This window comes from Nicotiana tabacum, chromosome 20, assembly GCF_000715075.1.
Source record: "Nicotiana tabacum cultivar K326 chromosome 20, ASM71507v2, whole genome shotgun sequence".
Lineage (NCBI taxonomy): Eukaryota > Viridiplantae > Streptophyta > Magnoliopsida > Solanales > Solanaceae > Nicotiana > Nicotiana tabacum.
This window is the reverse complement of record NC_134099.1, coordinates 85,019,380-85,036,028: the sequence shown is the minus strand read 5'-3', so window position 1 is coordinate 85,036,028 and position 16,649 is coordinate 85,019,380.

Here is a 16,649-nt window from a genome sequence, read left to right as displayed (position 1 = left end):
ATGCAACAAGGACTGATTGGGCAAGGAAACTAGATGATGCATTGTGGGCGTACCGCACAACCTTCAAAACCCCAATTGATATGTCACCGTACAAATTGGTCTTTGGTAAGGTATGCCACCTACCGGTGGAGCTTGAGCACAAAGCACTTTGGGCATTGCGACAGTTGAACTTGGACATGGAAATAGCAGGTACTAACAGAGTCACTGGATTACATGAGCTAAAGGAATTCAGGTTCCAAGCATTCGAGAGTGCTAGATTATACAATGAACGGATGAAGTTGATGCATGACAAGCACATCGTGGACAAAAACTTCAAATCCGGAGAGCTAGTGTTATTATACAACTCCAGATTGCGATTGTTTTCGAGTAAGTTGAAGTCCCGATGGTCAGGACCTTTCAGAGTAGTGCAAATGTTACCAAGGTGGAGCTGTTGAGATTGAATCCGATGATGGGACGAATAAGTTCACAGTGAATGGTCAGAGGTTGAAATATTACCTTGGAATGGAAAATGACAAAGGGTACAAAGAGATAATCATGTTGGAAGAGCTCCAGTACGTGAATGAGGAGTGATGCTCAAAGACTGTGTCATGCCGCGACGTTAAACTAGGCTCTGCGTGGGAGGCAACCCACGAATGTTGTTTGTAGAATTTGTTTGTATGTAACATCCTACATATATATAAAACAAAAATATTATAAATAATAACAATAATAATCTGGGCACCACCGCGGTAAGACCGCGGTGAGAGGCGAGTTTACTGCTTCGCGTAGTCCAATCTACCGCCTTGAAACATAAACATTCTGTTTTGGACTATTTAGCCCACCGCGGTCGTGGTAGGACTGCAGTGGGCACCAGATACTTTTTTATTTTTTTTGTTCTTTATTTCTTCTTCTTTTATTTTACCCTTATTATTTTCAACCCCTGCCCCCCCCCCCCCTTAATAAAACATAACAAAATACCCGCCCCCCTCACTTCTTCTCAATTTCTCTCTCTCTCTCTCTAAACCCTAACTCCTCAAAATCCCTCCTCTCTTCTTCTTCTATCTTCATTCCTTCATCATTCCAGGTATGTAACTCCTTCTCCCTTATCTTTTCTTTTTGTATTTTGTGTAGTTGTATGCATTTTAGTAATTGTGTAGTGATTTTTAATAGTATAGTAATATTTAGTAGATTTTTGTTAGTTTTCTTATTGTTTTCTTTTGAAATTCGTTTTTAGATGTATTGGTGAAGGGGCTGTGTGTATAAAGTGGTAGTAAGGTGGAAATTTGTGGGTGATTGCACTAATATTTGTGGTGTGTAATGAGGTAGTAAATCTTTGATTTGGGGGAGGCTTAGATATGTCATATGGGTTTTATGTTTAAAGAAGTTGTCTTGCCCATAAGGTGTTTGAGAAATTGCCCCAATGGAGTTATAAGGGCTAAGGTGACATGGTTGTGGTGAAGTCTGAGTAACCGCCCATAGTCACACAATTCACACACTCACTGATAGGCGCTACTCTATTTGATGGGTACAATGAATCCTTCTAGGAAGAGACGCAACACCGGGTCCTCCGCTAGTGGACCGGGCAGCTCCTCGAGAGCTAGGGGCCAAGCTAGTGCGCCGCGATTTGACAACACTAGGTTTGTCTCCAAACAGGCGGAGGACAGGTACAATGCCAAGGCAGATAAGAAGTTGCTACATGAGGTGCATATTGACCGAGATGCCTTAGAGGTGGAATGCCCAAATATCTTCAACGAGCTACGGAGGCGTCAGCTGGACATCTTCTTCGAGCTACCGGGGGAGGCCAATATTCAGATGGTAAAGGAGTTCTATGCGAACTGCCTGGAATGTGAGAATGAGGTTGTTACTGTGCGCAATATACCGGTAAATGTATCCCTCGAGACCATCCGTTGGGTGTACAGGCTGCCAGTGTTCAGGGGAGAATATGATGATTATCGTATGTTTAGCCGAACAAGTGCCTTGTGGGGAACTATTCTTGAAACGATATGTGTGCCAGACAGACATTACATATGGATAAAGCACAGGATCACACTTAACTCCCAGTCTCTCAATTGGGAGGCTAAGTGTTGGCTAACTATTATCACTAGTCGGTTGTTGCCCTCTAGCAATACCATTGATGTCAATCTACCACGAGTGGCATTGATCTACTGTTTCATGGCCCACAGAGATTTTGATGTGGTACGGCTCCTCCATGACGAGATGCTGATTAGATCACCGGAGCTACTCAAAGGCTTCTACTTTATTTCTCTCGTCACCAGGTTGTGCCATATTGCTAGGATCCCTGAAGACCTTAGAGTTGATGGGAAATTACCACTCGAAGCCCCGTTCATGGCAAGAAAAATCAGAATTGGGATGGAGGCGATGGTGAATGTTGATAATCATATGATGAATCTGATGATGATGATTCTGAAGCAGCTGAGGTCCCACCACCTATGAGAGTTGAAGAGGCAGGCCCTTCCCAGCCCTGCCGAAGTACACGCCTGACAGGTTTGGAGCAGGATCTGGCTGGGTTGCGTAAATTAGTGATTTGGGTGCCCGCGTAGACGCAGTGGCTGACAAGCAAGTGAAGTCGGAGAAGAAATTTTTAGGCTAGCTAAGAGCTCTGGGTCATGCATGCAATGTGAACCCAGACATCGTCTCCGATCAGGAGTGATCTTCCAGGGAAGTGCCTCTACCTCACTGTTCTTTATATTTTTATGCCATGAGGACATGTCTACATTTTATGTGTGGGGTAGGGGATACTTCAATGTATATATGTGTTTGTAACAATTTAACTGTTGAATTTTTCTTTGGTTTTGCTTTGATTGTTTTTGGTGTTGTGAGTAATAGTTTCATAAAATATATATATATATATATATATATATATATATATATATATATATATATATATATATATATATATAAGGACTTTTCCTGATGACAGATATTTAAGACAGTTTCTTGAGGGAAGTAGTCTAGAGAAAATACCAAAAAAAATATATTTTATTTTTAGGTAGTATAGTAACTCCCCCTTGATTTTTCTTTGGGCCACGGTTCTTTTCCAAGGGTTTATCTTGAACTGGGTATAGGTAGGTTTTGTTATTTTGTCTTTAGTTTTAGTTACCATTGATGGGCTACGAGCTGAATTATAAAGAGAACCCCTTGGTGTTGGTACACCTTAACACAATCGACACTAGAGTGTAACACCTAGTCTCAGTGGTTGACTCTTGCTAAAAGTGCCTTAAAATTGTATGCTTGTAGCTAACTTGAACACTCAAAAGAGAATGTCTTGATAAATCAATCCGGAGTGAGTCATATGTCATGTGTGTGTGAGCTATACTGTATTCCATGCTTGACATTTGATGCCTAGAACTTGCCATGTGTGTTGCAAAGCGAAATAGTAGTTTCATTCAGTCTTAGAAGTGATATAGGCATTTCTTTGTTAAGCCAGATATATATAACGTAAACCCACCTAAATGTAATACATCTTAGTTAACCCCGTTGAGCCTATAAGTCTGTTTCTTTGGCACCCACATTGTGAACCTTACCCAATTATTTGAATAGCCTTCTGTTTGAACCTTTTTACCTCCCATTAGCACTTGAATGACCTTGACATATGCAAAAGTTAAAGTGTAGGGTGGTGGTTTGGTTTTGAGTAGAGCCAATGAAATAGAATAAAGGTGCAGTTTGATGAATAAAAGAAGAAGCACCACGAATATATGTATATATATACGAAAAAAATATAAATAAATAAATATAGTAGTTGATAAGTGGTGGCTTGATGCAAATGCACCTAAAGAAAGGGGATGTTATGAATAAATTGTGGGGAATGTTTGGTTGACATAAGAATGATATGGAATATTAGTGTGTTTTGTATTAAAAGTGCTTAGGGAGGTTAGTCACTATATCCAAATATATCCTACCCATCCCTTAGCTTACATTACAACCAAGTGAAGCCCTAATTGATCTTAGACTGGATAAGCTCGATTAGTAGAGTATTACACTAAGGGAAAACCTATGGTGCATCTCTGCGGCATGTGAAAATAATTTTTTTTAGAGTGAGCGAATTTTGTCCATCTGAGTTCCTAATTGTGTTTACTCATATTATTTGTGGAACTACTCTCTTGTGTGATGTGAGGGCATGTGACTCACAAAGGAAAGGTAAATCTTGACTTCTGTATAGAGTAGTTTGAGTGAGTGCAAGTATTGCATGGTATGGGGATTCGACTTATGAGGCAAAGGTTGTTCACTTCTAGGTGCAACTTTGATAAAATTGTTCAAGATGTGATTCATTAAGGGAAAGCTTAGGGAAGGAACTTTGATAGAGTGTGGTGGATTGCTAGAGGACTAGTAATGATTTAAGTGTGGGGTGTTGATATTAGGCTATATAGATGATATTTACACCTCAATATTACCATACTTTACTGTGGGTTTATAGGCAAATTAATAACAAAATGCTCTAATTAGTGTTCTTTTGCTTCACAGGGAATAATCTAAGCGAGGAAGCACTAAGGAGTGTTTTGAAGTCAATAATGTGAAGAAAACGCCCAATCAAGAAGTACCCGAGCATGAAGTGGCGAATTGACTGAAGGAAATCCACCACAGTCACAGTGGAACCGCAGTTAAACCGCGGCAGATCAAGTGGCGGGGCAGAATGTTTATTGTTCACCGCGGTTCTGCCGCGATCGCGGTGAACTATTCATTTGCCAAAAATTTAAGGGACCAAATTGCAAAATCGAGAAAACTGGTTCCAAACCCTTATTATACTTTAGAAGCTCGCCCACAATAGAGCTTATCTGGTTTTTAGACATTAAAGGAGGAAGAACAAGTGTGAGAAGATCAACCAAATATTAGAGTTTTTCTATCTACCTTTTATTTTCTTGCAATCTTACATATGGACAATTTAGTAGTTTTCTCTTGTTTTGTTATGAGTAGCTAAATACTTATCTAGGGTTGATGAACCCAATTGTTGGTTGAAGTTTTGACTCAACTGGTTATAATCGAGCCGGATTTATTATATGATTGTTCTACTATGTTTTGTATGGTGATTAATTGAATGGGCCCTTGATTAATCGTGTCTAGTTACCTCTTATTGCTTGAGAAAGAATATTGGGTTAGATTGATGTTGAACAACACCACTTTTGGATAATTGAAGAGATTCATTACTTGAACTGAAAAGTGGGCTTAGAGATAACGAAACTTTGGTGGGATAATTTAGAGCTGTACACATTGTCAGCTAGAGTAGTTCGAGAGAATGCTCTAGTAAATTATTGTAGTTGATCGAGAGATAATTACGATAACTCACAGCTCTTAATCCTTATAGAATATTACGACGAGATTATAGCGAAAGAGTCAAGATCTAAAACTAGCAATTGGGGACATCACTGCCCTAGACCTTTTACCATTGAATTATCTTTGCTTAAGCTTATTGTTATTTTTAACATTATTTGAAGTAGTTAAACGAAAACCAAATCTTTATTGATCAAAATCTTACATCTAGAAAGTGGTTGAGTTGATAATACCATTGCCAAAAAGTTTTGATAGATAGGTTAGTTTCCTGAGGATTCGACTCTGGACTTAAAACCGGATTATATTTGCAACTACCGCTTTGTCTTTTAGAAGACATAGTTGGGCGTGACCACCTACTATCAATACCCCACACTTATACCATTGCTCGTCCTTGAGTAATCAAACTACACTTTATATAGATACGACCTTTTTAAATAATTCTCCTAACTCATTACACCAAGAATACTTAAAATAGACTAAGCACAAAAGCATAACATCTTCACCTCAAGATTTGACTTACAAGTACCACGCATTATTCACAACTCACCCACTTACTCTACCATAGAGGTCACTGACATTACCTTTTCTTCATGAATCAAGTGCCCTCACACATCAAAAGAGAGTAGTTCCATAAAATAAAATTTAACAACACTTAGGACTCAAGATAGAAAGAATTCATTCACTCTCAGAAATAACATTAATATGCCACAAAAGATGCACCATAGGCTTGCCCGTAGTGTACTACTCTACTAATCGAGCTCATTCAGTCTAGGATCAAGTAGGACTTTATTTGGTTGTAATGTAGGCTGCGGGACGGGTAGGGTATATTTAGATATAAGAGTGACTACACCTCCCTAAGCACTTTAATACATATACTTTAACATTTAAAATCCCACACTTATGTGGAACCATAACTCCATCTTCACTTCAATATATATTAACTCCATTCTTCTTTAAGCAAAATTACATCAAGAGTCATCACTTATCAAGGAATATTTTTTTTTACAGCAATACAACTATTTTTTCCTTTTATTTATTTTTTTTAAATTCAAGCGGCTCTTACTTTTTTACAACAGTGCACCTTTCTCCTTATTTCGTTAGTTCCACTCAAAAACCAAACCAACGATCCCACACTTTAGCTTTTACACAGTTCATAACAATTCAGGTGCTCATGAGACGTTAGAAGGTTCAATAGATGGTTAATTCAAAAAAATGGATAACGCTTGTAATGTGGTTGCCAAAGAAACAGGATTACAGGCTCAAAGGGGTTAACTACGATACATAATAATTAGGCGGGTAAAATATATATATGGCTCAACAAAGAAATGCCTATATCACTTCCAAGACTGAATAAAACTACTATGTCGCTTTGCAAATACACGGGGCAAGTTCTAGAAATCAAATGCAATGCACAGAATAACACACAAACCTCACACACACATGTCACATAACTCATTCAGGATTGGTTTTATCAAGACACTCTAGTCAAAGCAGTTAAGCAAAGTTAAGCTTATACGATTTAAGATACTTATACAAGAGTAAAAAAAATGTGCCTTAGCGTCACAACCAATGTATTCACTATTCTCAAGGTATAACAAAGTCAAGAGATATTGCTTCAATTCAAAACACAGCAAAATGGCTCATATTCCTAAAAGAAAAAAAAACTAACTACACCCGGTTCAAACAAAATCCTTGGAAAAGAACCGTGACACAAAGAAAAACCAAGGGGGAGTTGCTACACTACCTATAAATAATTTTTTTTTGTCCTTTTTCTTTAGACATAAATCCCTCAAGAAAAATGTCTAATAGATCCATTATCGGGAAAAGTCCAATCTTTAAAAAAAATATTATTCAATTAAACTAACACAACTAAATTAGCATGGAAAGTCACCCAAACAATCTCCTCACCCCACACTTAAAATTGTGCATTGTTCCCAATGCACACCCATAAATACAAAAGGGTAAAAGAGATGTGACGACCTGGCCAGTCGTCTCATGAGTTATCGCTCCATTTCACCCCATTTATGATCTTTATGCTTCTTATCCATGTTTTGTGGTATCGGGTTGGTCGGATCGAATCCATAATGATTTTGGTAAGGTTTGAGACAGTTAGTCTCTTTTAAGGAAGTTTAAGTTGGAAAAGTCAACCAGATGTTGACTTCTATGTTAGAGGGATCGGATGTGAGCTCTGTTGGTTCGGTTAGCTTTGGGAGATGATTTGGGATTTAGGAGTGTGATCGAAATGAGTTTTGGAGTCTCGGAGTATATTTAGGCTTGAATTGGCGAAGTTGATATTTTGGAGATTTCCGGTTGGTATGTGAGATTTTGATATAGGGGTCGAAATGGAATTCCAAGAGTTGCAGTAGCTCCGTGGTGTCATTTGGGATGTGTGCGCAAAATTTCAGGTCATTCGGACGTGATTTGGTTGGGTTTTTGATCAAAAGCGGAATTTGGAAGATTTTTAGAAAGTTTGGCTTGAATCCGATGTGTTTTGAGTGATTTGATGTTATTTGAGGTATTTTGATGATTGGAACAAGTTGGAATAAGGTATTAGGATGTGTTCGTGCCTTTGGTTGAGGTCCCGGGGGCCTCGGGGTGAGTTTTGAGGGGTTGAACGGATCATTTTGGAGTTAAGAAAATTGCAGAAGTTGCAGGTTCAACTGTTGCAGGTTTTTACTCTTCGCATTCGCGAGTGGACCCTCGCGTTCGCGAAGAGTCAGTGGAAGTTAGTGGAATTTTGGCCTTCGCGTTTGCGAGAAGGGCTTCGCGTTCGCGGAGGGTTGGGAAGTGAAGCTTCGCGTTCGCGTAGAGGTATTGGGTCAGCTGGGTTTGAGGTCAAGTTGTTCATCGCGTTCGCGGGAGGGGGAGCGCGTTCACGAAGGTTTGTCTAGGTAAAGCATCGCATTCGCGAGGGCTTGGTCGTGATCGCATAGGAGAAAATTGGTCAAAGTAAATTTGTGCTTCGCGAACGCGAGGGTTTGACCGCATTCGCGAAGAAGGAATAAATGCATGGGAAGAATGTTTTTTAAGCTCGTCTTGTCCGTGATTTTGGGGCTTATTTCTTCCATAGTTGATCATTTTTGGAGATTTTTGAAGGAGATTGAAGAGAGATTCAAGGGTAAACGTTTGGAGGTAAGAATTCTGGACAAAAAACTCGATTACTATGTGAATTCCACCTAGAAAATCATGGAACTTAAGCAAAATATTGAAGAACTAGGGCTTGAAAATTTGGACTTTTGATTGGGGATTTGGAGGACCATTTGAGGTAGGATTTGAGAACTTTTGATATGTATGAACTCGTAGGGAGATAAGGAATCTATTGATGTGAAAATTATCGAATTCTAAGATGTGGGCCCGGGGCCGGGGTTTTGATAATGTCGAGATTTGTGCCCTTTATTGATTGTTTTCGCTTGGGCTTCATTCCCTTAGCATATTTTGACGTCCTCGTTCTAATTTTAGATAGATTCGACGCACGTGGAGGCCGATTCAAGGGTCAAAGGTATCGCGAGCTAGAGATTTAGCCGGTTCGAGGTAAGTAATGATTGTAAATGATGTTTTGTGGGTTTGAAACCCCGGATTGTACATCGTAGTGCTATATTGAGGTAAGATACACGCTTGATGACGAGCGTGGGGTCGTGCACTATTGGGGATTTGTGACTTAGTCCATCCTGATCGATGATTTTACCGCATATTTGACTAAAAATTATTTGCTATCATTACTATTTGTGCTGAATGTCATATTTGGGCCTAGTGCCAACTATTTGAACCCTCCGAGGCTTTTTATTGATATTTCCTCACTGTTTTGACTTTACACTTGAACTCAGTTATGTTATTTTTCACTATTTTCATACTCAACCATATTTACTCAGTTTTAATACTTAAATGACATTTTAAATGATGTTTGGGCTGAGAAACACTATTTTACTATTGCCCGAGGGGCTTGTGAGGATTTTGACTGAGTAAGGACAGGGGCCTATGTTGTGAGGAAACACTGATACTAATTTGAGGCCGAGGGCCTGAGATATGTACGCCACGAGGTGTCTTGATTGATATGAAGCCGAGGGCCTATTTTTGATGCCACAAGATGGCTTGTTATTGCGCTTGGGCCGTAAGGGGACCCTCCAGGAGTCTGCACACCCCCAGTGAGCGCTGGTACCCATTATGATGTGAGATTGAGCCCGAGAGGCTGGTATTATTCTGAGATATTGCCCGAGGGGCGGATTTGTTGATACTGTGCCCGAGGGGACAACTTCTATTTGTTTACCTTACCTTCACTACCTATCAATTACTTGTTTACTTGTTGAAAGAGGATTTTACTTGACTTTCACTGGTTTATTGCTTTTAAATGATTTTACTACTTCATTATATAATGCCTTGTACCTTCCTGTTTTCTTACTTTCAGTCGTTATTTACATTTATTACTCACTGAGTTGAAGTACTCACTTTACTCCCTGCATCCTGTGTACAGATTCAGGCGTAGCTGGTCCCGCTCACGAGTGCTGATTCACTCCAGCTTCAGGCGGATCTCGAGGAGTCTTTTGGTAGCTGTTGGCATTCGCAGCCCGGAGCTCTTCCCTATCTCTTTTCCTTATGTCCATAGTTCAGTGTTAAACTCTGTAGTTAAATTTGAGTATTCAGTGTTGTTAGATGTTCGTGACTTGTGACACCCCGGTTAGGGTAAAAAATTGACACTACAAAAATAATACAATTAAAAATAATAATAAATAAATAAAAGTAAAGCCGGGTTGCCTCCCAACAAGCGCTTGATTTAACGTCGCGGTACGACGTGAATCACTTTCTGCCTCCACTTTGAGCTTATGAATTGAACCCCAAGTTTTGCTTCAAGCTTATGATTATGCTCTTGGGGTGGTACAAATTCTTGCGAGCCAAAAATTAGATAAAGTCTTATGCATTTTTTGACTCTCGGCCGAGGAGTGTCACCTTGCCTAGACGGCCTTGAGAATTTCAAAATATAAGGTTTATCTACCTCTTCCTTGGACTCCTTTTTATGCTCGTAAGGATCCATTCCCTTTTCACCATCCGAACATAATGTAGAGAAGTGTTTGGAATGAAGTCTAACACGCTCAAATACATGAACTTCATGATTTTTGACCTCCTAAATACCAATCATACTAGAGTCAACTAAATTTGTATCTTCAATGTCCTTGGCTGACTCTAGTGTTACTTCTTGGACATCGGCATCCTTAGATTCTAGTTGGATAGATTGTTGGTGTTCCACTCTAACCTCCTCCATTAGCACCTCAATTTCAGTGTCTAATTCATGCTCTTCTTGACTACTATCCCCAATATTTGCTTGTTGAGCATTAAATGCTTTAACTAGTTGACTCACTTGTGCCTTCAGGTTGCAGATAGTAGCATCTTGCCTTTCTATCTGCATGTGTCTTTCATCATTTTGTTCCACAAGGTAATTTAGCATATCCTTGATCTCTTTCAGATTATCATCTCCGGGTTCTTTATTCCTATTACCTTCACAAGAAAAAGTAGAACCATCAAAGTAAGGGGTTGGGAAAAGATAAGAAATATAAGCACAACCATGAAAGTGACCATCTCAACCACCACACATATCACATACATTCCACAATAAGATTGAGTTGGTGCACATAACTCGCTCTCGGGAGTATTTTCACTATTTTGACCCAGGTGGTTTCCGCCACAATTCACACAAGGAAGATCAATAGAAGAATTACCAACATCAAAACTCTCATATTCCAGGATGCCATGTTTCTCAAATTAACAAGTAAAACAAAAATAAAAAAAATCAAATACAACAAAACAAAAATAAAAGTTCAAACTTGCAAGCTAGCACTATGTATACCTACAACTACACCGTTCGTTCCCTGGTAACGGAGCCAAAATTTGATCACGTCCAACCCTAGTCCTAAAAAGGATAAGCGGCCGCTGCAAATATAATCCGGTCTAAAAGTTCGGAGTCAAATCCCACAAAGAACTAAGGCTTAACTATATCTGTTTAATATCACTAAGAAGACAAGTTTGAACAATTTTCTAAATTATAAAGATTGAGATTTATATTTCTAACTAATTAACTAGCAAATACTAGAAAGTGGTAAAATTATCAACTAACGAGACAAAAGGTTGGAGCCTAAATTAAGGAGGTATAGAGTTATGACTTCCCCAATTATCAGAATCCTTCCAAGTATGTTCCCTATAATTTCGCCGATGTATTCTCTACTGATCGTGAGCACTTTAGGTGCCGTAATTATCTCTCGAGCAACTACAACATTTTACTAGATATATTCTCTCGAACTACGCTAGTTGGCTTCATCTAACCGCTCACTATGGCCACATCAAGGCTTTGTTATTTCTAAACTTACCTTTAAACCCACTGTATTGATTTCTCACATACGTTAGGAGTGACGTTGTTCAACAACTACCTAAATATGTACTCTCTCTCGAGCAGCACATAATAAATAGGCACAATCAATTGATGGTCATTCAATCAACAACAATAAACACGTAGTTGAACAAGTAGAGAAATCCAACGACTCAATTATATAAAAACATAACAAGTATTTCTCCTACAAAAGATTCCATCAAAACCCTAGATAACAAATTAGCTATTCATAATAGTATGCAAAAATACACTACTAGAATTCATAACCAATAATAGAAATAAGAAGAAGGAAGTGAAAAACACGTAGAAGAATTCTCCGCCTTGCTCCTAATGTGTTCTTGCCTCCTTAGGTCAAATCTCTGGTCTCCTTAGCCTCCTTAGGTCTAAGTTATGTCAAAAGTCTGTCAAAGGTGTTCAAAATACCGTTTTTCCATGTATATATACCAAGTAGGGTCGGACCCAAACAATTATATCTTCTCATACGCGAAAAAGGACACTTTTCCAAGTCAAGACGTCCGCGGCCGCTAATTCAATCGCGGATTTTGGCCAGTTTCTACCTCACATCTGCGACCAGTGCGTGGCCGCACACTTGTCGCGCATTTTTCACCCTGGTTTGTTAGGAATTTGGAAAATGTAAAACCTGAAAATTGTAGCCCTTCAAAAATTAGCTTTCCAACCATATATTGTGCAACTCAAATGGAGCCTGAGAGAAATATTATGTGCATTTTACTAGATAGTGCGCAATATGCCTATTCGATTCTTTGTTCGTTCTTAACTATCATCTGCTGATCCCCGAACACGATCCACGCTTAATTTCTTGGGCTTTTACTCAGACTTCAAAACTCCAAATCACTTGAATTCATTCCATAACATCTATATAGCTCGGAATCACTCCTACAAGGCATAAAATACACAATTAGTGCAAAACACTAACAATTAAAGCTCAAACTCAATTAAAGTGCAGTAAATTAGAGTGTAATAAGCGACTAAAATATGTAATTATAGCCTATCATCAGGCAACTTCCTAATTATTAATTACTTATTTGAATTGAGTAAATAACTACCCCTTCTTCAAATAATAGATAATTAAATATTTTAATTTAAAATTAAAAACTAATAACTAATTAAATAAGTTTTGTCCTAATAACTAACACATGGCATTCTCCTACGTTGCCACTTGTCATAATCCTAGGCTAGACTTCCTTCTTTTTAATAATATATAGATAGATAAAATAAATAACTTAATATATATAAGCAAAATTTATTTACGTGTAAAGGTGAAAATCATGTTTTTGCATCTTCAAGCATCTTTCTTTTCTTATAGATATTTGAGGATCGAAGATAATTAGATAACAACATAGCGGTTAAATTTGAGTTTAGGTTGGATGATATATTGGATAATCCTAACACGTGAATAGAAGTTGTAATTGTCTTTAATTTAAAAAGTATAACTAAAATTTATTTTTAAATTTAAAAAGTTAATGTAAAAAATCTGTAATATCTTTTAGAATGATACTTAGTTAATTTATTAAGAAATATCAGGGAAAAAAGAAGGGGATGCAGATCACATTTTGGGGGATGGGAGTTCGTGGGATGTTCCTTAATTTTAGGTTCTTACGCAACTTTATTTCTAATGGTAACTTCCTAATTATTAATTACTTATTTGAATTGAGTAAATAACTACCCCTTCTTCAAATAATAGATATTTAAGTATTTTAATTTATTATTAAAACTAATAACTAATAACTAAGTTTTGTTCTAATAACTAACACATGACATTCTCCTATATTGCCACTTGTCATAATCCTAGGCTAGACTTCCTTTCTTTTAATAATATATAGAATATAGATATAGATAAATACCCTTTTATTATTAATTATTGCATAAATTATCCTTAAATTATAATATTTTATAAATAATATATTTACCAAACCGTCATATGGTTTAACTAAATTGGGGATACTTTTTAAATTCGAAAATGGCTCAAATATGCCATCAGAATTTAATAAATGGCTTATTTATGCTATACTTTAAAAGTTGGATATATTGATGCCACCAGCGTTACATTATTGGTTCATATATGCTGTTATTCATTAAAGGAACCCTGCTATTACCAGATTTTTCCACATGGCATTATCTAAATCCTTTAGCACTTACCAGTCCCCTCCCCGCTCACCCTCTCCCACTTTACGAGTGGCATATATGAGCCATTTCATTAAGTTCAGTGGCATATTTGAGCATTTTCCCTATTCTTTAATCGATGCATGACTTTCGACCTTTTAGCATCATATTCCTATATAAAACCTTCGTTTTTTCTAATTTTATGTGCTAAACTCATATTTTTATGTAACAAATTTATAAGGACAAGTTTGTCCGTTATATTATAAAAAACATTATCTTTTTATGAAAAAATTATATTTTCTTATTTAATTTAATTGGACTATGAATCTAATCCTATTTTACATCATTCACAAATTTCTTGTGCATTAGCTCTTAAAAAGACTTAAAAAATTACATAAAAATTATTTAAGAAAAAAAGAGACAAGCTTAAAAGAGAGTACACTAATGAAGTGTAGTTGGGGTATGGAAGTACATATGAGTGTGTGAATTAAGAGTGTATGTGTTTTAATGGTGAATTTGGGGTGTTACAATGGTTAGGACATAGTTATGGCTTGGGAAAAAGTTCAAATACACCATTGAACTTGATAAAAATGGCCAAATATGGCATTGAACTTGATGAAAAGGCTTATCTATGCCACACGTGAGGGGGGGGGGGGTGAGGGAAGGTAAGTGATGAAGGTTTTAGATGATGCCACATGGCAAAATATGGTAGTAGTAGTAGAGTTCCATTAGTGAAAAATGGCATATATGAGCCAATAGTGTAACGTTAGTGGCAAAAATATATCCAACTTTTAACGGATGACATAAATAGGCTATTTCTTACAGTTCAATGGTATATCTGAACCTTTTCCGTTTTTTTAAGCTAAGTTCATGTATATGCCCATTATGAAAACTTTACCCTTTTCTTTCTTTGGGTTGGTGGGGTGGGGTGGGGGGTAGGGATGAGGTTAAACAATAAGGGGTCTTGGATTTGAAGACAAGTAATGGTGAGATTAATTATGTTAAAGTTTAGTGGGATTAATATGCTGGGATAAGAATCCTGGTATTATTTCTTATTGACTGTTTGATATGTTGTTTTAATCCTGAGATTATCAATTTTACTGCTTTATCCTAGAATAACTTATCATGAAAGGCAAAATACATAAGTACCCATCTGACCTATGGCCCAAATCCCCCTTACACACTTTCTGTGGACGATAATAATATTACACACGCAACCTTTCTAAAGTGTAGCTAGTACACACCACTTTTTTCTTGACCAGCTTTTCAAAATATGTGTAAGGTCACGCGCCAATAAGGTCGTGACACGTGTCCTAACTCAAGAAAAAAAAAGAAAATACTAAATTTACACCAACTGATAATATTTAAAAGAAAACAAACAAAAAAGAAACAAAGCCCCCTCCCCCACGTTTCTCAACTTCTTCTGACCCCCCATACCCATCGACCTCCTCCTCTAAACTCCAACAGCCATGGAAAATCTCCACCAGAACAAAATATTAACATGAATCAAGAACCTATCCATATAATTGAAGCACCCAAACTTATCAAATTTTGAAATTTCTATTTACCAAAATTAAAATCAAAATCTGCAACTGTAGATTCAAAATCTGCAACCAAAATCAAAGTCAAACTTATTTTGGCCCTTTATTCCGGTCATACGCTCCTCTCATTATAAAAGAAAAAATAAAAAAGGAAAAGAAAAAATTTAAAAATGACTAGTTTACCGACAAGCTTCTAGAGTAGAGAAAATGATCGAAGTAATTAACAGCGAGATACGCCGTTAATGGCTGGAAATAATAGTGGCGTTGTACCTGCGCCACAAAGTTCTTTCGCCAGAGTATATTTTAGCAAACAAAAGAAATAAAAATATAACATGCGTCGTAAAGTTCTTTCGCCGGAGTTTATTGTGGTATCCAATGAGATTGAGTGAACAGTACCTTGAGGAAAAAGAAATGGAGGCTAGAAAGATATTTTTTGGTAAAAAGAAAAAAGATAAAAAGAAAAGAATAATGTAGGCCATCAGATCGACTTTATTAAATCTGAGCCGTTGGAATAAAGCTGCAGATGGGCATGTTGACAAAATATGTATAGATCTGACACGCTCACTTTTATTTATTAAACACGCGCGCCTCATCTGGCAAAAGTAGTGTGTCTTAGATACACTTTAGAAAGATTGCGTGTGTAAAATAATTTTTGTTTGCAAAAAGTGTGTAAGGGGGATTTGGGTCATAGGTCAGGTGGCAACTTATGTATTTTGCCATCCTAAAATTACTATTCTAATTTTCACCCTTTGGCAAGTATAAGTTACTCTGGTACTATATTTAATCCTTAAATAATTTATTCCAGGATTAGTAACCAAATAAAGAATAAGGCGATACTAAATTATTATCCAAGAATTATTTTTGCTTATCCATCGTACCAAAACGGCTCCTTAATAGTAACAACTTATTTGGATGGTTGTTACCTATCGTATTGTTACTTTAAATATAATGTTTGTTTTGATTGTTACTTTAATTTTATTGTATCGTATCGTTAAATTCATAGTTATGTAACGACGAAAAATGCCACTTTATTAAACGATGGATTTGATGTGGTGACGTCGTTTCTTTGCTTTTTTTCCTCTCATCTTGCCCTTCTTTATTATTAAATAATTATATTTTATTCTTTATCCTACTTTTTTATATAATAATTCTACTCAATATCTTATTTTTTCTTAGTAATATTGCAAGTTTATTCTTGTTTGTGCGTGACATCATGAAACGATACAAACAACACAATCTATTCAAACATTGTATTCATCAAACAATACAATAAAATACATTATGAAATGACACGTAATAACAAGTCAAACAAGCTGTAACATAAATCCCTTACGGTAGGTGTCACACCT